The 26,029-nt window shown below is 32.6% G+C and overlaps 1 protein-coding gene across 11 annotated transcripts in view; it reads right to left on the bottom strand.

The window, feature by feature from the left end:
- The window catches only part of LOC126768786 (polypyrimidine tract-binding protein 1), a 462,213-nt gene that overhangs the window by 94,036 nt on the left and 342,148 nt on the right, over positions 1-26,029 (bottom strand). The window contains exon 1 of one of the 11 annotated variants that reach the window (XM_050487101.1): positions 15,921-15,949. The exons of the other annotated variants lie outside the window; for them this stretch is intronic. The gene's annotated coding sequence lies outside the window, so the exon portion shown is untranslated. Of the gene's footprint in view, positions 1-15,920; positions 15,950-26,029 lie in introns of those variants that run through there. 11 annotated transcript variants of the gene reach the window in all.

Below are 26,029 nucleotides of genomic sequence, written 5' to 3' on the forward strand. Positions count from 1 at the left end.
TCTTTATGGATTTGCAATACGTCCGAATATTATGATTATTTTATACATGGCTACAATAGGCTTCTTATACATTTACTGACGCGAAAATGTAAACAAACTTCATCCAAGTAGGCTATATTTATTTGAATCATTTTTTATATTAATTAAACGTAAAGCTATCACCGGTTAGGAAAGCAGATTCTACTGTGAATTGGACCTGCATCCATATAGACTTATCTACGTTTGAACTTACGTACGTACGCGTATGTTTAATTAAACGTACCGTATTCAATCCTGTAATGATATTTTTATTAAATATCATACTATATAATTGCAATCAATGAAGTCCTCGATCCTGATCTAAGCATAAGCCTGTGTTACAGAAATCAGAGTTTGTAATTCAATAGCATCGAAATTAAAAAAAAAAAAAAACATTAATTTAAAGAAATATTTAATTTCTTGCACTATAATTTTTTAGTACGCAATATAAAAGTAAATGATTGTAAAAAGATTTTAGAAGCATAAAACTGCCACGTAGTAAAATGAACCGTGCGTATTTATTATATCTGTTATTCTTTAAAGACATCGTAAAGTTAATAAAGGGGTTTTTGTAACAAGCAGGCGAGCACGTTCGCGATAAGCCCTCGCGGGTTGAAATCTTTTAAAACGTCGTTAAAACCAACCCCTGCTAACAGACAAAAGCCTAACTGGCTAATTGTTGACGAAAAATATTCTCGATGCAAATTCGCACTCTTTAAAGCCCATTCTGAATTTGTACGCTAAACTTTACGTAATTAGCCCTTGAGTTTTGTTAACGTTTGATAACTTGTGAAGTTTGTTTGTAGTGAGTTTTTTTTTCTTTTAATATTATATATTAAAAACATTCATAAAAGTCGAAATTTACTTATCTTTTAATTAATTACTTTTATTTTTGAATGTTTCTTCGTATAGTCTGTAAAATTTCTACAGATAAGCTTCTTGCTTTCTAGTGGAGAATATTTTGATCTTATCCCACTACGCTACTCAGATGCGGGTCGATGGATACAAATGTAGCAAAATTTTAGAGGAATGCGACAGTTACAGGTTCCAGGTTTCCTCACGATGTTTTTCTCAACACAGAGCGCGAGATAATTTATAGACATATATTAAGCAAATGATAACTCAGTGTTGCTCTCCTGGATCAAGATTTGAACTTGCATACTTCAATTAAGATATTCGTGTTCTAGCCACTAGACCAGCTCGGCTAAATAAATCAATGTTATTAAAGGATTTCGTTATACTCTTCTTCTTCTTCTGCCTAGCGTTTTCCCGGCCTAGTAACGCCAGGGTCCGCTTTCCTGCATCTATGCCTCCACTTTGCCCGATCTAAGGCGTCCTCCTTAGTGAGATCGTGCTCTCTCATATCGTCCCTCACAACATCGAGCCAGCGCTTCTTGGGCCTGCCGCGGGATCTAGGGCCTTTGACAACAAAGTCCAGGCATCGGTTCCAGACATAGCCTGGTGGTCTGCGGCTAATGTGGCCAAACCAACGCAGACGGCTTTCCTGCAACTTATCCGCTACATCGCAAACTCCAAGGCTACCACGGATGTGCTCGTTACGAATGCGATCTAGTCTCGTAATGCCAAACATCCACCGCAGCATCTTCATTTCCGCTATGTGAAGTTGCTGAACGTATTTCGCGAGAGCTGGCCACGTCCCGCTGCCGTACAATAAGACTGGTCGCATGATGCACTTGTACACAAGGCCCTTTAATTTCACCGGTATCCTGCGATCACAGATTACCCCGGTGACTTCCCACCATTTGGCCCAGGCTGCGTTTATTCGAGCTCTGACGTCGTGGTCGACTGTACCAGACTCGTGCAGTACGGACCCGAGGTATTTAAACTTTTCCGTCTTGACAACGGATTCTCCGCCTATCTTTATGGGTTCGGGGTCCGTACTGGCACAGGCCATATACTCGGTCTTCGCAACATTTAGCATCAGACCTCCCCTCTCTAGCACACCCTTCCACTGGTTCACCTTTTGCTCCAATACCTGTTTGTCCTCATCTACCAGTGCAATATCATCAGCATACAACATGATCCAGGGAGACGGCTCATGGGCTTTCACTGTGACAACGTCAAGCACTACACTGAACAGAAAAGGACTCAGGGCCGAGCCTTGTTGGACACCAACTGTGATCGGGAAAGGGTGTGTGTCGCCAACGGCGGTCCTTACTATTGAATCCGAATTATGGTACATGTCTCGGATAATGTCATTATAGTTATAGATAGATTTCGTTATTCTAATGATTATTATTTTGTAATTATTATTTTTTTTTTTTTTTTTTAATAATAATATCCTGGGACATTTTTCACGCAAAGCCATCTGATCCCAAATTAAGCTTATACAAAGCTTGTGCTATGGAAACCAGACAACCGATATACTACATATACTACTTTTCTTTTGTAAATACATACTTATATAGATAATTACACCCAGACTCGGGACAAACAGACATGTTCATGCACACAAATGTCTATCCTGGGTGGGAATCGAACCCACAACCTTCGGCGTAAAAGGCAAGTATCTACCAACTACGCCAACCAGCTCGTCAATATATATATATATATATATATATATATTATTATAATTAATTTCTAAACGACGTATTATTTGTACCTTAAATTCCGCTCAAAAATAATTAACACAATTTAGGTCGCGATCAATTTACTGTAGGCATAAATGATTAATTCTAAAATTTTTGAAATAAAGGAATAAGGTGCTTGGTTTAGATGCTTTTGTTAATTGGTGAAGATATCTAGAAAGCTTATTGGGCATACTTCTCCCTAAAGGTTCTTGGCATCCTCTTGCAATCCGATCCTCCGCCCTCTCGGTAATTTCCTCGTTAACGGAATGAATAAAACATTTCATTCCTTACCTTTCTTTTGTAATTGTTAATGGTTGATGGGTTTTGAAAATTCGTATTCGTCCTCGCAATATTTCTTCGGTTTTACGTTCATTAATTCGTAACACTGATACCCAGACCAGAACCTAAAAACAATATTCCAATATTCCTCTATTTTAAAGTCTACCTGGTCCAATATTTTTCGTGCTTTTACAAAATTGTTATTTATGAAATATTACTTCCAAGTTTCGTAAATAGGATTCGGTCGATCGGCTTACTCTGCCGGCCAGAAATAATAAAACAAGGTACCGGTGCGGCGATAGATAATTTCTGAAGAAAAATACATCACGATAAAAAAAATGTTGCCCTAACGAGAATCTCAAAATGGCTCGTAAGCAATGAAACAGCGCAATTTCATGAGAAAGGCCCACAAATAAACCAAAGCGGAGCACATTCCCGCCTCCATAAAATGCAGACTGAAATAAACGTAACAGAGTCGGGTTCTTTAAAAAATCCGGCTGACGACAACCGCAGAGCTCAGCAAAAATCTCTAGTGTGAGGTGAAATTCCGATGTCGGAATTTTCATAACCGCCATGTGGTAAGGACCGTTGAAGTGTTTCAGGTGATAGTGAGTTCACGTCCCGAGGCGCGCTCAGCCGCCGGTCATGATCCGAGGCCACGTCTCGAGCATCCCAGTGCCGCGCTTTATTAGGTAACTACTGCACGCTTTCCATTCGCCGGCTCGCAAAATATTTCCACCCACTTCGACCACGGCAAATAACTTGGTTAACATGGATGTGTTAACTCTTAATTAAAAGCTTAAACTTTCATCACTACATAATTAAATTATTATATGTTTAGTTAGCACATCAGCTGCGCTATATAAGACCGGTAAAAATATGGAAGTTACTTATATTTACGATGTTAACGAATGTACTGCAAATAAATTTAAAATACGTGGGACCACGAATATTAGGCGGTTTTTTTATAGAATTCCATTGAGTCAATTTCATTATATCTTATACAAGAGCATAATAAGGTTTTGTAAAGCCCAATGCGTGTGCTGTATTCATTAAATTGAGCAGAGAAATTTTGGATCTTACTCGGTTTAGATGGCTTCGGCTTATTTAGGATGCTATATTGAATGAACAAATAGGTGAATTTTATTATGTCAACATTTGCGCAATATGTGAAAAGTGATTTTACTACCGCCTTGAATATATAACACGTGCCGTTTGCTTGAATGTTTATGTTTACGTACAAAGCGGCGCGAAATGATTTATATGCTTACATTCTGTAAAAAAAACTCCTTTATTCGTTACTTCCGTAGTAAGACAACTTATGAAAAATTATTTTCAAAAAATCACCGTATACGAGCCGTGCCAATGCAATCGTTCACAAGGACTTTTAACAAGAATTTCGCGATGAAACATTTTCGTTTTCGAGTATAAAATTCATATTTGTTGACACAGGACTATAAACTTCATCCACGCCGAATTTCATTAAAAACCAGTGGTCCCTGAATGAAGACTAGTTTTTTTGGTAGGTTTATATCGCGTTTTAAGCTTTTGTATCGATAAAAATGTCCATAACGATTAAATAAAAAAAAAAATGTTATGTACAGTCAGAATCAACGAATCTGTGAACTTTATAATGTCAACATACAACACATAAATGGATCAAAAGTTTTAGTACTACCATAAATGTCTAATATGTACGTTACCTTTATTAAAAAAACAAATATTAATAATATAAGCTAATAATGTTTTAATGGTTAAATATAAGCGTACATTTTGTACATTTATTCGTAGATAATTGAAATACTGAAAAGTAAATAATTTTGTATAAGAAACAAGTTTAATAATATTGCATATAACATACATGTGTAGCCGGGGCAGCTGAGGTTGACAGCGGCTGTGCGGTCACTCAACCGCCATGATAGTCGTTACTTATGGTTAACATATAATATGTATTTACATAGCGATGTGATACTTTATACTTCAATTATAGAATTTTAACAGTTTGACAAATTTTAATGTATTATATTTTTATTAGCTGCTCCATTTTGGTTTGCATTGGTTGAATTATACTCCCGCGTCTCGAAAATCACTCAATCTTTGATTTTGCGTCTGATCTCTCTGTCATGCGAGAATAGAGATGGAGTATACCTGTTTTTTACCTGATATAAATCTACAATTAGTTATTTTTCAGGATTACATTTAAGCACCATTTCGTGGAACAGTATTTTTTTTAATATTTTAAACTATGTTTCATTGACTTTCAATGATCAAATTGTCTTTAGACATAATTTAAAATGATCACCCGATTTTAAAACTATACGCACTTGGACACGAGGCGTGAGATTTTATTTTAATACATAACTTATATGACGTCATATATTGAGTTATAAACAAGGCAATCAGATATAAAGGTGGTAATTATTAATTCGAAACGGGAGCCACATCTGATGATGACAGCTGTTATGCGGTCAGCGGTTCAACCTTATAGTGTCGAGTAAAACTGTATTTTTTAAAAATAAGGCAAAAATTATGAGATCAATCTTTGTATATAATTTTAGGGAGGAAATAGTTGGATACATCGTGACTTTTGAAAATAGATATGGATAGTTAAATTAAAAAATATTTTTCGTATATTCTCGATCCTTTTTATTATGTATGCGTGACATTGGTGCTGTGAGAAATATTAACCGTTCCATAAATCGCCAATGTGCCACCAACCTTGGGAACTCAGATATTAGGTCCCACGTGCCTGTAGCTACACTGGTTCACTCACCCATTAAACCGGAACACAACAATAATAAATGCTGCTGTTTAGTGGTAGAACATCTGATAAGTGAGTGGTACCTACGGGCTTGCATAAAGCCCTACCATCAAGTGATTCCAGAATCACGTAGGTGGTGTACGTATATGAAATCGAGAATTTTAGTTTTTTTTTTAAAGAATACTAGCAATGCCTGTTTATAAGAATACTAATATATTTTTTATTATTATATATATTATACTAATATGTCAATTTATATCAAGTATAAATTTCCAAAAATAATGATATACATAAAAGAATAACTAACTGACTGACTTACATACATATCAACGCACAGCCCATACCACTGGGGCACTAAGATTCTAGCACCAAGAAAATGTGCATATGAGTTTCTATTAAACAGTAGGTTAACGCTAAAGAAGGATTTTTAAAAAATTAACCCCTAAGTTAGTGATTAAAGAGATAAAAGTTTGTACGAAAATTCTTAATTTTTGTAGAAAGAGCTATGGAAATTGATGTTTAGCAATTCTGTATTATGCCGCGGGTAAAGCGTTACTATAAAATAAATGATTTTTTTTACATCGATACAAAGAAAATCGTTAACAATTGATAACCAAACCAGCGAAACAGTATAGAAAAACCTATCACATTATACCTAATGTAAGCGTCAGGAAATTTTATTAGTGAAAACAGCCAAACGACCGCTGGGTACCGCGGTGCTCGAGGAGGCGGCAATAAATCGCAACACGTAACATAACTACGGTCGTTCGCACTATCGATAGCTTGTGCGTTCATCTCAGGATAGAAGTGTTTACCTGTGGGGCCGTATTGCGGGAAAATGTGGTTACGACCGACTAAATTATTCTTATCCTGATTTTAGTTCGATCGAACACAATGAACGTTTTTTTTACTTCATGAAATAGTTAGGTGGACGGGCGAATGGGACACCCGATGGTAAGTGGTCATCACTACCCTAAAAAAATTGGCAATATAAGAAATATTAATCAATACATTACCAATACATTGTTCCAATGAAAATATTCTGTATGAAATATAAATTATTAATAACCGATTATTTATATATATATATATATATATATATATATATATACTCATATGTTACATACCACTTATGATGGTATCTACCTGTGAATGTCCTACTGCTGGGCTAAGGCCTCTCCTTTTTTGAGGAAAAGGTTTGGAGCTTATTCCATACTCACATACGATTATAACGGTCAACAACAAATTATTTTATTATTTAATTATTAACAATAGTAAATATTCCTATTAATTGAATATAAAAATATGTAATCTTAAAAGCTATTTGGCGCGATTGTAAATGGACCTTTCTCACATTCTAAGAACTCTCAATACCCAAGATTGGCCAATCTATACTAAAGCCGTGTAAATAAGTATTCCACTTTCGTTCAAAAACACGGTAAGAACATTTGGACGAAAAAGATTTTATTGGGTATCATTAAGCTGGTCCCACGACGGTCCCGTGAATGGATTACCTATACATCACACCCTACCCGACACAGGCAGCACTTGCAGTTAGTTTACGGTAGATGGTCTACATGAGTACATTTACGATTGTCGTTAAACATACAGTGTCGTAAATATAACTTACGACCGAAAACATGCTTGGTCACTTTGTTTAATTGTCTCCGGTTTTTTTTTTTGACAGTTACTTACATACCTTATCCAAACATCAAAATATACATCATTCAAGTAAGCTCAAACACTTTTAAGGTCATTGGGTTTTATAAAAAATTGAATATTATATTTGAGTTTTTAGTTTTAACAGGCAAAGTTTTTTAAATCGATTTTTTTTTCTTGTTAATTATTATATTTATAAAAATGTGGCCGGTATTCGACGCCAGGTAAATGTGAAACATCAGAATTGATGGTTATTAAAATAATTTATAATTAAAGAAAACCACTAAATAAATATGGAATGAAATAATTTAAACGACGCCCCTGCCTCCTTCTTCAAGATCTTCATGTCGTTTGTCGTCACGGCATACAACTCTGTCTGAACCCGAAGCCGCTCAAATATATTTCACATCAGAATTAAAACATATAATAAATTATAGACCGATATCATTAGGAGTTAATTTTTAAAATATTAATTCATATATTTCGATTAAATAAAGTCTGTTTTTAATTGTGCTTTAAAAACTGAGCTTAGGTCGCATACTTTCATATTATAAAAACCCAACAAAGATTTTAACGATCCCTATTCAGCGAACTTTTTACAATGATAGGCACTTTGAGTGTACGTAACGACGTTCCCACAAACGTTGCCTTTACAAACATACCGTCAAAATTACCCATTGAATTCACTTAAGTAAGGTAACGGCTGTAAATTTAAAAGTGCTAGACTGGTTTTGAATTCGCAATCACCGCTCAAAAGTCACGTATTCCAACCACTGGGCAACGTCGGCTCATTCAAAATGTATTCTTTTAATGGATTATTTTTATTTAATTCAAGCAGGTGCGTCACAGTTACGTATCAACCAATGTTATTACACGATTACCATGTTGATGAAAAGTCAACATTGGAGTGTGTTGTATTTTCTACTAGCACATGTAAATGTAATTTAAAATAATTATGTCCTAATTGGCACCTATATCGAGCAATTAAAACTGAACCGCATGATGTTCGGGTCCGTTAATAAAATTATAAAAGGACGCTTGAATGCGTTTATCGTATTTAGATTTCGTTTTGACGTAATCCCGTTCAGTGTTAAGCGCCATGTCGACTTTGTGACATATTTACTCAGAAATTTATCATAGTAGTTAAACAATCCTAATTGTTCTATAAGCTGAAAAAAAACTATCTATTTTCTTTTAATTATAACGTTATTATATAATATATAACGGTTATTGTAACAGGATATAATGCATTTTAATTTAACACACATAAATAAAATAAAACAACAAAAACAAATGTTTTGGTAGACTTAGTAATAGACGTTTCTAGAAGTTCAAGAATTTAATTATTTGTAAAGATTTTTTTTTCTTTATATTTATATAATAATTTACGAATATGTACTAACTGAGGGACATGCTATTATTATTATTATATATTATTATAATTATATTGTCATCCGACTCGTGCACTATTAATATGTCTGCGCATCCATTCGTAAGAAATTGCTGACCGACCAATTTAGAATGCACGTACCACTGGATATTATTGGTATGTCTGAACGCGATAAACACAAAAACTACGGAACAAATTTTTATATAGTTTACAAAAACGAACGGAGTGGTTTAGTGGAAGGTGTAAAGGTATAATTCATTAAGGGTTAAGGTAAATTGGCTGAGATATAACGACGATTGTTGACGATGTCGGAAAAAATCATGCCACCAGCTTAAACTACTAGTTATATGTATTACGATATAATTATCTTATTCTAACCGTTCAATACAGGTAATAAACATCCGTAACATCCGTAACAGCCTGTGAATGTCCCACTGCTGGGCTAAAGGCCTCCTCTCCTCTTTTTGAGGAGAAGGTTTGGAGCTTATTCCACCACGCTGCTCCAATGCGGGTTGGTAGAATTCACATGTGGCAGAACTTCAGTGAAATTAGACACATGCAGGTTTCCTCACGATGTTTTCCTTCACCGTAAAGCACGAGATGAATTATAATCACAAATTAAGCACATGAAAATTCAGTGGTGCTTGCCCGGGTTTGAACCCACGATCATCGGTTAAGATTCAAGCGTTCTTACCACTGGGCCATAATAAACATGACGAGACGATATTGAATGCATAAAAAAAACCAAAGCAATTTTTATTTGGAGTACACGAGAATTTGCATTAAAAGTTAATAAGTAAATAATTACTCGTATCGATAAAAGCAATAAGGAAAGATCGCACGAAACTTTTTGTCAATAAATATATCGAGATGAGATCAAGATAAATAGAGGTATTGGCGGTGCGTTTAAAATACTGGTGGTAGGACTTTGTGCAAGCTTGTCTGGGTAGGTACCACCCACTAATCAGATATTCTACCGCAAAACAGCAGTACTTGGTATTGTTAGGTCCCAAGGTTGATGGCGCATTGGCTGAGTAAGCGATGGTTAACATTTCTTACAATGCCAACGTCTATGGGCGTTGATGACCACTTACCATCAGGTGGCCCATATGCTAGTCCACCTTCCTATTCTATATAAAAAAAACCTTATATGCTTTGAAAAATACAACATCTACATGTTCATTTTGTTTGAGATTATGCGGAATTTGATTTACATTTGTTATATGCTTTATGTTAAAAATATAATATCGATTTTGATATCAACCCGTTTAAATTTAACGGTAATATATACCCACGCTGTCACTTAGAAACAGTGAGCGACGCGGACGTATGAAAGGGTGTGTGGTGTAACGAAGCTTGAAAATATAGCTTGGTCACCCGGAAATAAAGTATAGTTTGAAAGTGAATATCCAGCTTAATTCTATCAACGATTCAATTACTGTCCGAGTTAAGAAAATATTTGTTGAAAGCCTTTTAAATCGAATCAGAATTTTCTGTTCTTGGGCTTTAGGTCAAACTGAGTCTGGTAAGAAAAGAATGGGGCAACATTTATCATTCTAAAATGTAAGTCAAAATATAAATAAATTAAATTTCATTTGCTTAAAGCCGTAGCCTGTTCCTCGAAATTAAGAATAATGCCTAAAGTTAAGTAAAATAATTAATTAATGATTTAAAAGTTCTTGATGGTTCCAGAATTAAATTGAGTTTGGTAATAATTATGAAAAAGGTAAACTTACCCATTATAATACTGGATAACGATAAAATACTTTCATTTATATGATACGTAGTTTTACTTTATGTTTCCAGTATTTTAAATGTTAAAAAAAGATATATATATGTAGGATTTCCTACCTATCTATCCTCCTAGTTAATTAATTGCTTTTATTTTATATATATTTATATGTATATGCATAATAAATTGAATATCAAAATAATCACATATTCGAAGCGTTTAATGCAATAACATTTCACTGAACGTCCATTTAACTGAACGTAAATTATATTAAAAAAAATATATTCATCTCATATTTTGAATTTATTCGTTACTCAGATACGCTTTGATTCTATCGGTAGTTGAGAGAACGACCGAAAATTAAAAAAGAAAAAAAAAATCGAAATATGTCACATAAAACTGCAGATTCATATGCAAATATGGCTAAATGTGCAGCGAAAGTTAAACGACGTAAATAAAAGTTGTTCAAATATGGTTTTTTAATAAAAAAAACTTTCCGATTCAACGTTATGATACCAACTTGTAACGAGCGATGATTTCAGAGCCTTTACCTTTTTAGAAAGTTTTTTTAATGAGTATTTAACTATTTACATATGATTTGATATTTGAATTAACTGCAATTCTTTGATATTATTACATACTATAAATCAGTCACTCATTCGCGTCTGTCTGTCTGTATGTACGCGATAAACTCAAAAACTACTGAACGGAATTTCATAAGGTTTTCACCAGTGGATGGAGTGATTCATGAGGACGATTTTGGTGTAGATCATTAAGGTTAAGTTCATGCCTAGGAACTTTATGTAGGTTTGATATACTACGCACGAAGCCGGAACTGAAGTAAGTAAATAATAAAAAAGTTTGTGATGAAAAATGTAAGCCAAGTCTTAAGCATAAGCCCTTCATTATTTATTAAAAAGACTGAATAATGAAATTTTAAAAAAATAATTTTATGTATTGTTTGTATAATCACTTTTTTTTGTGTCTCAATGGTCTAGCTAACTCGAGGAGCTGCTGATGTTGGGGTTCTATTCCGGGATGGGACCAACGAAAATCTTGTGTTTGCGCACACTTATGTACAATATCTTGTGCAATGGAGTTGATTTCTAATAAAAAAAATCAACAAATCACCAACAATTTCAAACATAAAAACTATTCGCGGATACAAATATCACGCTTACATATAAGTAATATAAAAATTGACCATCGAAAATATTTACACAAACGTTACCCGGCGTACCGCACGGTGTACCAAACGGGTAATATATTTTTAATTGATGCACACAGGCCGACGTGTTGAGTCAACATTTACGTATTTATTCGACGATGACAGGCCTTTGTAGCGAGTATTTGACTCAATACGTTAATTGGTGGAAGAGTAAGCACTCTATATGAACTTTCATCGAATTTATTGAATGTTGTAAAGGGATTTAACGCGGATTTAATTAATGTATAATATCTACTTTTAATTTAATGAAATTGCATAACGTAACATGTCAAATAATAATTTATTTAAGTTATGTATAATTCCTTGATTAAATTCACTTGAAAGACTTTATATGAGCTTAGTATGTCAAAATTTAAAACTTTGATACTAAAATTTCAATCTAAATTTTAATTTTGATTAATTTCTAATTATTCTTGTCTTAAGAACCGATGGAAAATTTAATAAATAAAAAACTGGAAAATTTATTTAAAATGTGAATATTAATCGATAATTGTGTATTCAAACCCTAATTGGGCTATTTTATATAATTAGCACCAATGATCATCCCGTGCTCAATGATATATAGGTATATATTTACAATAATTATTAGGAAAACAAATTGTATATACGTAACGTATTACATATATTATTATTTTTATATCTATATTATTACGTTGAAAAAATGCGTACAGTACTTACGTTTCAGGATTTAACAAATAGCTAATGATAAAAAAAATGAATACAAACTGATATCAAGCACACCATTTGATCGTCTAAAGTCTGATTTTTTTTCGTAACGAAAACGTATTAAAAGCTACGAGTCTACACCGGAGCTACGCGTAACAAAGTATCGCTTGCACTCAATAAAAGCTAAGTTATACAGTCAAGGTATGCATGCAAGGCAATACAATCATTTTTAATTTCCGACGCAGGCGCTTCCAATGCACTGAATACCAATTACTGCTAACTACTGAACATGTGGAATGTCAGGCGGCCGAGTTTACGTTGAATTTGTAGCTATGTATATAGTACATGGTTTGACTGTGTTCGATACATTTGAAGTTTGATTTATCTAGTTGAATAAACGTTCGAATGGACACGCTTTATGATAAAAAAATATAGTTTTTTTTTGTAACCGGTACATTTTTTAATAATTCAAGCGATACTGTGAAACTGTTTTTGATTAACTTTGTCCATTCGTTTAGAAGTCTATAGTATAATATATAGCAGTATGTCGAGCCGAGATGGCCCAGTGGTAATTACGCGTGAATCGTAACCGATGATCGTGGGTTCAAACCCGGGTAAGCACCACTGATGTGCTTAATTTGTGATTATAATTCATCTCGTGCTTTACGGTGAAGGAAAACATCGTGAGAATACCTGCGTGTGTTTAATTTCACTGAAATTCTGCCACATGTGTATTCCACCAACCCGCATTGGAGCAGCGTGGTGGAATAAGCTACATACCTTCTCCTTAAAAAGGGAGAGGAGGCCTTAGCCCAACAGTGGGACATTCGCAGACTGTTATGGATAGCAATATATACATGTCGCTTGGTTAAATAGATACTTACTTTTATACAGAACCAATAAGGATAAACAATCCGAAAATGTCGGCTAGTGTTAAATAAAGTACATTACGACAAACTTCTTGGGTTATTGAAATTAACTTTTTAAAACGACGTCGAAGTGCAGCCGTATTTACTGTTAAGTTAGGGTCACCAGGAATATTAAATATGTTTTTTGAATTATTTTACTTTTTCTATTTAATAAATTTAATAAGAGATTGATCAGTAGTTAGAAGACTAAATCGAAGATGATGATTCAAATCCAGGCGAGCGCCACTGAATTAATTTTTTGTGATCGTCTCAATCAATCTACATGGTGGTGGGGAACTAATCCACTGGAAAGCTCATTTTTATAGAAATTTATACGATCTGCCCATCACCATAAAAATAATTAATAAAAATGCAACAAGATTATATACAAGGTAAAAAAGCAAGGAATTAAAAATCTATTATTTAGTAATTAATTATTAATGATACACGTGAGTCGTTCATTGAGTAAAAAAATGTGAAATATTTGCCAGTATTTTTTTTTTTGATAAAATAAACATTTCGAGCCGTTACTAATTCCAGGTTTAAAAACTTACTAAATTAACCCAAATCATGTGAATCTATTTAAAGTATATTTTTATTTTTCGTTTATAAAAAAACAACGATTATTATTATGTTTACTGACGTAAAGGAATTTCTATTACAAATAAAGTCTGTTAGTTGTCAAAATATCATCCGGTCTTAGAATTAAAAGCGTCATAAACGAGAAATGTCCTGGATTACCGAGTTATGTGGACACATCATACAAGTCTCTAGTGCCGAAGTTTTTACTAGGACTCCCGTCGTATTGTCGGTACATTAAACGTTAATACCCATTGTTTCAGTATAAAATTTAAAACTCTTTCGAAAGTATTACAATTACAATGAACTGTAATTGACAGACGTCTGAAGTTTTGTAATAAATAAAATCTTTAATTTAATTAATGAAGTTCGTAATATACTTTAAGTTCGTAATTTATTAATTGTTATTTATAACAAACTAGCGTTTTACCCTCTGCCATCATAATTTAGATTTGCTAAATATAATTTACATAGTTATTCGGCTCGGTATTTAAGCTCTACGATCCGCGACCGTAGAAGTTTGCTACTAGACCAACGCGGCATTAACAACAATATCGTGATATTTTATTCAAACGTTTTTTAAGGCCGGACAATAATTATGTTACATTGTAAAAATATTTTATAATAGTTATAAGCACGCAATATTACTGCAGATGTAGTTAATATATACTAAGTATTAACCTATTTCATTAATGATTACGAAAATATAATTCAATGTAGTTTACTAAAGGCCCTTTGAAATTGATAATGCATTTTTTTATATTATGTTTGTATGTATCTTTATATGAATACCTTATGGAATATATAAGATTGCTTAAATAATAAATAAGTGAAAATTTCGTTGCGTAAAACAGATGTACATGATTTTAAAAAACATTCGAGTAAAAATTTAGAGTACGCGATAATTGAGTGATCGACGAGACACGCCACTGAAAATAAAAAGCGTACACATCAGTTGTTTAAAACCAGACAATGTGTAGCTATTCTGCTCACTGCAGAATATATCAATAACGATCAGAAAGAGATATGCAACATTGATTTAAAATTATAACATTTAAAAAATAAAAGTTAAAAGTAACAGTAAGTGTGAGACGTTGAACTCTGAATCGATTCTCTGAAGTTCTCTCGTTTTCACCACTGGGCCATTGCGGCTCCATTTAAAGAATAAACGTTGTAATAGCAAAATACTTTTTTAAATTTTACGATTGAGATAGTTACGAAGTGCGAACTATAAAAATACTATAAGTAACTACGGACGCAAGTGACATAATATTATATTAGGTCCCAAGGTAAGGTGGTTAATATTTCTTACAAAACCATCAAGCTATAACTTATCAGATGATTTTGCCAGTCCGGATAACTATTTAAAAAAAGAACAAAAAAGATGTCAGTTTCTACGGAATAGCTCAGCTCTGTACGTTAAAATATTCAACGTAAAAAGCCTGACGTTACAACAGTATCCATTTTGAAGAATGTTGTCCCTCGCAGGTGGTATTACCTTATAAGTATTTATTGATAAATGCTTATTCCGTGACGCGGCAAAAACATCCTAAGTAGCTGTGTATAGACAAATGGGGACTTGAATCATCGCTAAGGGTAATGCTTACATCCTACCAGTTTATTTACGTCATTGTATTATAACTCCCTTCATATCAAATTGTCATTCTATTTATAATATACCTTTTATATTATATGCAATATTTCAAGATCATTGTTCAAGGAACGAGTTAATTATAATTAAATGTAACAATTTATTAATAATTTTGTTTTATATTTAATTTATACTGTAAAATTACAATTACAAGTTATTTGATATTTGAATAACAAGTATCGTATAAGTCTAGCTTTTCAGTGCGGTTTCAACCGCGTTAAGCGTGACTGCTCCGCCCTTTGGGTCATAACATGAAGTCATATATTCAATAACCTTTATCAATCAATCTGCGCATTTTTTTTCAATATAGATTTTATAATTTATATTTTTTCCTTTAAATATTTCGTTAAAAAAAGTTTAAAAATATTATAATTTTTAATATAAATATGACTAAAAATATTATAATTTTTATTATAAATATGACTAAAACTTAAATTAAAAAATATATATATTCTAACCTCGTCATCTTGCAAGCCGTCACGTTCATCATGTATATATCTGAGACGTGTTAACATATCACGTAAACTGAACATCATAATTAACATTCACTCAAACACTATTCGTTATAAAAATTAGATTTTAAACAAGATCACAATTAATAACAAGGAATATCTAAAACATACTTCTCCAACTACATAAGTAGTATTATGACAGTTCTCTTTATAAATCTACCCGTATTGTTATTATATGATTGCGTCAAGGCACAAAGCGTTCCGCTTCATTTTTTTTTTTATATGATTTCCATTTGGCACATAAAAATATATTCCTTTTAAGATGTATATTTAAAGTGTTTTATAACATCTAAATATTTTTATATGATTTTTTTTTAAAGTCTACAGACTAAAAATCTACTACATATTTCCCGCGAAGTTTTAATTTTGTTTTAACATAGTTAATAATTTCTTATTAATTAATCTAAGTCATATACTACCATTTTCATTTAGGCAATAAACATACTTATACATTGATAATATTACCAAAGACTAATTTTTTTATGTAGGAAATAGTATCATTTCGATTTAATAAAGTGTATATTATAACGATCAGCGACGTGGAAATAGAATCGGATTTTATTCATGGCCCGTGTTGACTTACAACACGACAGTGGAACAGCCTCGCGGGTCAGTGGAGCGGGGGTGTGTACAGGCGTAATCGTTTAATCTTTATATCTGCGATTTTTATATCGATATAATATTTGATGATATTTTTGCTATAAAAAGCCGTCTTTTGAAATGGATTCGTATTTAAATTATTACTTATTTATTTGTTTGAATCAAATTTGTTATTAGATATATTTTATCCAGTATATTATAATATATTATATTTTTCACAGTTTATTCTGGTGCTAGTGTAAAATTTACTGATGATGCACATATAATTGATAACGCGACTCATTTATGCTACTGCTCATTCATTCATGCTACTTATAACCTTTCATACATAAATTAGGATATGGTAAAAGAATTTTTTAAATTTGGATAGAATCATTTTTAACCGAGATGAGAAACAAACCATAATCGTAGAATGTTCAAATATAGTTTATATATAAAAAAAAAAACATTATAAATATTCTTCGGCGTTTATAAGATTCACTTAAAAACGCTGTTTACATGGAGATTAATAAAATAATGTTGTCTTCTTCTTTCGAATGTCAAATCAATAATGAAAGAAAGAGCGATATCATTGTTTAACAAAACAGCCGCAAAACTTATAGTTAAGTTCGTATATTTTTATAAATCGTGGCTATTTTCAAATAATTACTATCATTCGTACTTTCCACTTATGTTATAAGCTTATATTAGAACGGGTCCTAGGAATTTCGCATTACGTCATATAACGTTAAGATATTGGCTTAGTAAATTATAATGATCGTTTCAATACACGAAATAGACAAGGCATTTTTTATTGCCTTCGTCGGGAAACACCCGAATCGTCTGTCAATTATACACTGCATTGTTCGAAGTGCGGTAAGATTAGATTCCGATGTCGGACGCGTCAGCCCGCTAATGAATGTCGGCACGTGCATCGTATGACTTGTGACGGCGACGTGTCTCGGTATGTACTCGTACGTTACTAATAGCCTTGAATCACCGACGCTTTTAACCGACTTCAAAAAAGGAAGATTCTCAACTCACATATATACTTGTATATTTGTTCGGGTATAACCTTTTTTGTTTATGAATCGATTTTGATTTTTTCGATTTTGCGGTGGTTCCATACGGTCGAACGAATTGATTTTATTATACAATATTTATATATTTTTTTATTATAACAATTATAGCAAAGTCAAAATCGTAAGATCAAAATGTTTAAATCAACGAACATGATATTATGCATTAAATATATACGAAAAATATTTATTTATTTTATTTAAGTTAATTTCGCAGTAACTAAGGAAATAAACAACTCATCCCGAATAGGGTCGAGTATATGTGAAGGACAAACATACTTGAATCGGATGTAAGGCTCGTGCCCACTAAATTGTTTTAGGAAGGAAATTGTTCTCTCGGAGATTAATAACGTTAAGCCTCTTAGATAGCTTTCATAAATATGCATTAATACTAACAGCCAAATTAGATACGCAGTTATTTTAATATAGTATAAGATCGCATTGGAATTACTGGACTGGACAAAATATATCGGATTTGTTACGTAGGCTTATGAAAAACTCATACAATCCAGTAAATCCGACAGAAATAAAACCTTTTTTCGAGAGAATGGTTTAACTCAAACTGTAATAATAAATACATTAGCTCAAATAGTTTTGACAACTTAGGATAAATTAAAAAAAAATAGAATTATTTATTTATATGCTTTAAATGTTGTTTGGTAATGATTATTTAAACAATAATGTCCTCTATTCTCAAATGCCATATCAAAGAAACAGAAAGGGAGAAATCGGTGTTTAACTAAACAACCGTTAAACACACAGAAACATGGAATACGTTTTTTAAAAAGAACATTTTTAAATTTAGAATTGTTATATATTTTTATACTTTAAGAAGGTAAAAATAAGTGAGTTTATCTGTTAAATAATTACAAATAACTTTCTAGATAACAAATTGGAATGTAATTAAGCTGAAAAGGTTACTTAAACCTAATGTTTAATCTAGTGGCTGGAAGAACAGAAACCCTAGCGAAATTTAATCAAAGGGACACAGTCACAAATAACAATTAGGCCTATAATAATTAATTGATTGTTACTTTCGTATTACATAATGTAAGTTATTACTATTATATATTCGTATGATTTTCATCGAGGAATGTTCGACATTTCTCATAGTTGGTGGGGCTTTAAGCAGTTTCTGTGGCACCACCCACTCATCACTTATACCGCAAAAGATGGTTATTTTGTATTTTTGAGTTCCGAATTGTAGTGGAAGTGAAGAAAGGACCATTAGAACGGTGTCAGCGAATACCTCACTCTGGCCTTCGCATAGAACTAGCACCTGGGTTTTCGTTGGCCTTAAGGAGAACCGGCTTTTTTATTAAATACGTATTCGGACGATCATATGAGCTGATGGTAAGTGGTTACAAACGCCCATAGACATTAGCATTGTAGGAAATGTTAACCATCGCTTGAATCGCGCCATCAACCTTGGAAACTAAGATATTACATGCCCTGTACCCGTAATTACACTGGCTTACTCATCCTTCAAACCGGAACACAACAATACCAAGTACTGCTGTTTTGCGGTAGAATATCAGATAAATGGGTGGTACCTACCCAGACGAGTTTGCACAAAGCCCTACCACCAGTAAACAAAGCCCTACCACCAGTACAAAGTGCTATCACTAGTACAAAGCCCTACCAACCAGTCTTCACGTTGCCTTACGCAATTACAAGGGATACAGGCCCGCTCTACTTAGCCATGAGCGGAGAGAAACCCCACCGGCTAGTAGATACGTGTGAAAACGGTCCCACAGCCTCTCCGATCCACATGTATGACCATCGCATGTGTTTGACAAGGCATCGTGTTAATAGTTGTTTATTCTAATCTACTAACAAAGCTAGCCACCGACTAAGTCAGATTTTTTGCAGGATGACTACGGTATTTTTTATTTGTTTTAATTAGATTCGTATAAATAATCGAATTAGTTATTTTATATTTCAATACTTCTTTTTAATGAAAAAAAATTGTTTTCAATTAAATAATTGTTTACAACAATAGAACTGTTTAATAATAACAATTCTACATTTATATCGAACGAGTCCTAGCACTCAAAGAAAACTTACTAGATGATCCACTTAAAGTAGAAAAACCATACAGTCTGAATGTTCCTTCCATTCCCCAAATGTAGGAAACGCTATAAACTTTACGATTACTGCCTTTACGTAGTTCCTAGAAGATATTACAGGAAGAACACTATAAAATCGAAGACGGTTATCGTAAATAATTCACTATTTGATACAGAATATTTTCACGGGAACAATGTTAGTAGAAAACCACCAATTGGTGGTAGGGCTTTGTGCAAACCCGTCTGAGTGGGTTCAATGCATTCATCACATATTGTACAATCAAACAGTAATACTTAGTATTGTTGTGTTCCCGTTTGAAGGGTGTCCCTTAAGTCTGTAATTATACTGTAAGCCAGTATATCAACTTAGTTCCCAAGGTTCGTGGCGCATTGGCGACAGGGCTGTAATACTTCTTACAGTACCAATATCTATGGGCGGTGATGATTACTTATCGTCAAGAGGCCTATTTGCCAGTCTGTCAATCTATATGAAATAGAGTTTAGAGTTTGTTTCACTACACTGTTCCAACGCGGGGTGGACACCACCCAATACCATATAAATTAATAATACAAATTAGGTTTATCAAAGCCCAGGCAGGGCTTAAAACCGCAATCTCGCTTAAAATGGATGTGTATGTGATCTAGGTTAGATCACCACTAATATATCTCGGCCCCATAGATAATAATATATGCCACATTCAAACAATATTCCTATTTAAAATGTTCCCTTTGATTAAATAACTAATCGGTTGATCTTTCAATTTACGGAAAATATCTTTAACGGCCTGGGAAATATTTACTTGTCATAAACTATCCCAAGCCTGTCTCCGGTCGTGCGTGTTTCTAAAATTATTATTTTGATCCATTTTCCTTTAACGCACTTCAAAGTAAAAATATTCAAGGTCGGCGTTAGCGATAACAATTGAAAAGTTCGAAGAAGAGTATGTTTGTACAAAAATATTCTTAATTAAAGTTGAACTTGAGAAGTTTTTTTACGTGATATTTGCGCGTTTTTCGGTCAAAATCTACATGTATATCCAACATATCATCTCATCTTCTAATAATATAGTTTAGTATGTAAAATCACCTTAATTATATGTTGAGCGAAATATATTTGTTTTTACTCTTTTATTATTAATGAGCTTATTCAAATTTGCCTCACACTAAGACATAGGCTAGTGTAGTGTAATAAGCAGACCTTAGAACTACAAGACAAACGGCTGTTTCTTAGCTCGCGATTGAATTTAACTATTCATGAACTAATGAATAACTAATGATGATGACTTAAATCCAATCCAAATTAAATTAAGCCAATATTTTAATTATTATTAATTTGAATTTTACAAAAAGATTTCAAACAAATAACATTCAAATATATTAGTATTTATTATCTTTGTGTGTGTATCATATTCATAATAAGGTATAGATTATTACCGATAGACAAACACGTTGTGTTTCAGATTTGTAGGTCTCCAAAATGTCTACATAATTGTCATTGACAGATATCATTTACAGATATTTAAAGTAAATATTTTTATGTTTACGAAGTTGGGACGGGCAACTTGAATACTAATAAATACAGTGCTATTGTGGACTTAGTGAAAAATCACGGTAGCAAAGAGCGTTCCAGCCGCCGTGTGCATTTTAACAACTCACAGACAGCAACTGATTCATCGGTGGTTCGCCATCATGTGAACGGACTCGTACGTTTTTCCACAGCGCGGCTATCTCGCCGTAGCTTATAAAAGCCAATAACAAACAACTGCAATGCCATAGTCGCAATGTTAAACGGAATTGTTTATTAAGACTGAAGATAAATAAATTTTTAGTTTCAATTTATCATTATTAAATATTTTCCAAGTATATCAGATACAAGGTGGCAAGTGGCAAGGAAATTAATGTTACAATAAAAAAATCATGTACTTGTTACATTCGATTGTGATATCATACAAAGATTGTATTGATAGAATGTTATTAAAAAAGTAATAGCCTGTAAATATTAAAACACATTTACACATGTGGCAGATCAGACATATGAAGTCGTACATTAAATATAAATTAAAGCAACTTTCGAAGATTCACGCGTTCTCTCCACTAGATCACCTTGGCTCTTATAACATCAAACCAATAGTTTATTTTAATCAATAACATTTTCATCAAAAAATGATGAAATATAAACGGATATAAATAACGCAGCACAGGGAAATATAGTAAGACCAAGATTATTTCACTTTATAATACAAATATTCCGCACGTAAATTGAATATATTAATATGAACACACAAAGCACGTCGCGTGCGTTCTTAAAATATTCCTTTTTTTAAAATCACAGTGCTGCGTTAGGAAGATAAGTGTATCCCGCGCTTCAACTTCGACGCGTCGAAACAAAATTATTTCACTTAAATATTTATCAAATGAAATCTACTTAGAATTTATAATCGGACAAGAGATATGTAATGAAAATCGTCTTTACTTATATTTACAAAGCGAATCAAAGTTACTTATAAGATTTACTTAATAAATTCTCGCTGTGAAACACGAGAAGAGGTAAGCGAAGTCATAAGATTGTAAATTACAAATACGTTCGTCGCGAGTTATATATAAACAAAAATTATGTCCCCGGGGATTATTAAAAGCAGCCGTGAGCGTGATATTTCAAAGCCTTAAAGTCTGTGTATTAAGCATAGAAACTTTTTTTTTATATTTGCTTAACGTAACACAGTTGATATAAGTGGATTGCAAAAGTTTTGGGGATGAGCATAAAAATACTCGAGTTGGAGAAAAGAAAAATCAGTATTAAGGGTGTCGCAATAAAGGAGAGTGTATTTTCATTACCTACGATAAGTTGTCGAGCCTTTACGATGTATAGCATTAATCTTGAATGGCTTAACTTTTTTTCATGTATATATATTATTTGAAAAAATCATATAATACATAATTAAACAAAAACAACATATTAACATTAAGTGAATTTCCCACTGCTGGACCAAGGCTTAGTCTCCAATTATGGTGGTGGTTTTTTGGTGGATTATGGGAGTATTTTATCCACCTCAAGCAGATATCCAGAGTTAAACTAGATAGAAATTAAACACATGAAAAAATAGTAGTACTTGCTCGGGTTTGAACATGCTATTTTCAACCTTCAAAAATTCATTGGGCTATCTCAAATATTAATAATCTCAATAATAAACGATTAAAAAAAACGGTAAAACTTTTTGATTGAATCTTAACGCGCTACTTAAGGTTGATTCAGATAAAGGATTTCTTATTTTCAAATTAAAATCAACATTTACATTTCTGTTGTAAGATTTAAAACTATCTACATTAAAACATTTACCCTCATTATTTCATTACAAATCACATTATCCCACCATAATACAAGTTCACTCTCTAAAACTCATTTTGTGGAATGGTCTCTTAGATCGTTAATTTGCAATAGAGGGTACAATGAGCTACAATGATAGCGCCGAATGGGAGGGGCGAATATTAAATATAGTGAGCACTACACTCGTAATACGTATACTAGAAAAACAAGAGAAACTTCCAAGGGAATTTGCGTTAATGTACTTATAACAAAGTTCATAATTAGCTCAGTAAATATATACAAATACTCATTTACATAATATATAATAAAGTATTATATTGTTATTATTGCAAATTTTGGGTTGTAAGTTCAAGAAATATTATTGAAAAGTGTTTGAGGTTTTCGGTGAAAAAATCTCTTTAATCTGGGATTTAGGATGTAAACAATGTAACATTCTTGTGTCTCGGAAATATATATAAAGCCATAGTAGGAATGAATGGAATAGCGAGTGTGTTTGCGAACACATTTGTTCACTATATTCTCTGACTTGGTTGGTTAGTGATTGAAGTGGGCCACTGAGATCGAAATTCAATCACGATGACGTTATTACTATTATTATATAACTTGTAGTGTTATAATAGTATTGATAGTTTTAACCCTCCATATATTATATTTATTTTAACTATATTTTACAAAACTATAATACTGAAAAACGTTCGTATTCTGTTGGTATTATTTTGTATTATATATATTTATAAATATATTATACGTTTGTCATATAATATAATAAGAATACCAAATAAGCTGTATAATGACATAAATTCAATACAATATGATAGCGTTGTTTGCGATTTCTCGAAATCTTCGACTCATGGTAGGGTCTGAAGTGAATGGATATTATCTATTCATCGGGGACCCTCGCCATTGCGACCTTTAATAGAACCACTTCAAGGAAAATACATAGAAATCACAATATGAACATTAGCCTTTGCTTCGAATCTTTTGTATCAAAACTTTTTACGTTGAACATCTTCCGAATATTTATAACAATAGCAGTTAAGATAAATTACTTATTCATGACGCATAGACATTTTCCCTTTTTTTACAGGTAATATTTTTTTATAGAATAAAATATGTTTAGAAATTATCATAATCTTGATAGATTTAATCTGCGTTGTGTTATTAATCGTTAATTTAATAGATAAAACGAAGTAAAATAATGAACTGACGGGAGGTGCGTCCATAAAATACGATTTTATCATACCGTTGGGAGGGACACGTTTTCGAATATCGTAATAAAAAAGTCACAGATGTCAAATTTATGATGCTGGACCATTGTAAAGAGATTAAAAGATTTACTACGGATGGGATCGCTACGGTGCTACGGGGCTACGAGGCTACGTTACATGTTCTACATCAAATCAATTTAACCATTATTTATAGTTTTATTAATTACAGTTAATTTATGCTTAAACTCTCATAAATTAAAATTATGATGATTATTTAAGTTTATCACTCACCGCTGAAGAAAGAAACAATCAAATTCTCACGTAATAGCTTACCTGCAAAAAAGAAAGCGTATATTAGTTTCAAATGTTGACACTTTAAAAAATAAATGTTTAAATTAATATTGAATAAATCAAAATGTAAAAATATTTTTTATATATAAAATAAAAATTATTCCGACGTATAACGTAACAAAAAAGCCATAACATTTTTATCAATAAGATTATGTGATTCTAAGAATATATGTGTTCGTCTAAATTCCTTCGTCAAGCATATTACGCCTGTCAAACTCAACTTATGATAAAAGAATTTCCCAAGAGGACGCGATACCTTAAAACGTCTTCTAACTTGCAGAATAAATCACGGAGAACGCTAACGCCGCCAAATAAATAATTTTCTTTATTCATCAAAATTAAAAGGAGCAGTTGACAAAGGGAGGTCTTTAATTAAAACCTGCCTTAGCTAGGGACTTTAATACTTTGGCTTCGATTATCGAGTTAGCTCGGTTTATTTTTACTGGTCCGTTCAAAGCGGGCTGTATTTGAAACTTGATAAAATGTAACAACTTTCTTAAGAAACATTTGTTTTATAGAGGGATATTACCGCAGTGGTCTTGTTTTAAAATAAAATAAAAAATATATTGGTGGCTGTGTAAGAAAAACTTTATTCACAACATATGCGACCAAGTTTACTTTGAACTAGTTAAAAATACACATTCGGGTAAATAAAACTTTGATATATTTGTACCACTTGCTAATTACTTACAGTCGATACGACAAAAATTTCAAATAAATTCATATCAAGAAATGTTTTATTAAAATAACTAAAATGAAATTAAAAACATAAGTAAGCTCTACCACAAAAAAAGCCTCCAAGAAGTAAAAAAATCTAATATGTTGCCCTTTAACTTAAAAACATCTAGTAATATATGATACCAGCGTGGTCGCGTCGTGAGATCGCAATTTCTAATCAATCGGTCCTATGAAAGTTGGACCAATTTATCAAGTAGCAAATGAGCTGATAACCTTAAAATGCCTGAACAGATCTTCACAATTTATAGTTAAGAAGCATCTCGATCATATCAGGTTTCAATCAGAAAAAAAACCGCGTCAAAATCTGTCTATTAGTTTGGAAGTTCAGATGCCACAGACAAACAGATACACGCGTCAAACTTATACGGGATTAATAAACTTGTAATATTATTAATTTCCTTTCAAACAGAACGCGTTAAAGTTACGGAACCGCAATATTTAAATTCAAAATGCGAAACAATACGCGTTAACAAAAGCGTTTGCACAAAAATACAAAAAAGGTCAATTATAAGTTACGTGTTTGCACTGCATTTATTTTTGATTTCTCTGAATTATATATTAACCGCTGCAAACATTGGGCTGTAGCAAAGCGACCGTTTCAATGAAAAAAGCCTCAAATGAACAACGGCTACTTGTATTTTTTGTTTTATGTTCGACTCATAAATTTTATATAGCACTATAAAGGAGTGTGTTTTCAAAAATCGAA

This window comes from Nymphalis io, chromosome 5, assembly GCF_905147045.1.
Source record: "Nymphalis io chromosome 5, ilAglIoxx1.1, whole genome shotgun sequence".
NCBI classification, from domain to species: Eukaryota; Metazoa; Arthropoda; class Insecta; order Lepidoptera; family Nymphalidae; genus Nymphalis; species Nymphalis io.